The following is a 901-nucleotide window of genomic DNA, read 5'->3' as shown; positions in this document are numbered from 1 at the left end:
AACACACACAACAAAATTAACATTGCTTGTTAGAGCAACAAGCTGTTTACATATTCAATGGTTTGTTTCTGATCTGTCGGGTCGATAAAGAACGAACGAAGTAAGGTACAAATACGGAGCAAGGTGTCACCAGCCAATACGTTCTTTCAGAAGAATACACGCACGAACACATACAATAAATGCCTGTGGAAAGGTTTCTTGCAATCCCAAGTTCCAGAAAGATTTGCGAATTATCGTCAGTACATCGAAGATCTTGGGGAAATTTCCGGATTCGAAAACATCTACGGCACAGAACGCTACGACGTCCGAAGCAGTTAACCATCACATTGTAGCGAAAGCCTAATTAACTGCCTCTAACCCGCTTCTAGATTGAAACTTTATTCCACTATTTTCGGCGCCGAGGGCCGTGGTCAAATGCCATAGCACGACCTTGACTAGAACGAAAACTCGGTACAATTTGCAGGCACTCGCAAATAGAGTGGAGCAAAGAGAGTAGTAATGCGAACAATAAAACGAAAAATTGCGCATGTATGCGCAAAAGCACATTCTCAAAAAGGCAGCATAAATATAAGCACAAAAGAAGCCTAAACGTGGTATATCGTGTTTACCATTAACGGCAGGCGAATTATGATTAAAAAGTTCTCACAAGTTCATTTGTTATTCAATATGGAGGAGAAGCGAATGATATTGCCTTCCTGCGTTGACGGGCCCCTTCAGCATTATCATCTCTTACGTAATAATCAACCCTGAGAGACTGCCGCACACTGAGTGCGCAGGAGAATATTTCTTTTTGTACGGCAGATTGATAGAACGTAACCCGGAAATACGCGTGTACAGTAGATGGCACTGAGCGCCAAATATGGCACTAAAGTGCCAATATACGCAACACGAGGCACACAAA

This window comes from Dermacentor albipictus, chromosome 5, assembly GCF_038994185.2.
Source record: "Dermacentor albipictus isolate Rhodes 1998 colony chromosome 5, USDA_Dalb.pri_finalv2, whole genome shotgun sequence".
Taxonomy (NCBI): Eukaryota; Metazoa; Arthropoda; class Arachnida; order Ixodida; family Ixodidae; genus Dermacentor; species Dermacentor albipictus.
This window is presented reverse-complemented; position numbering follows the sequence as displayed.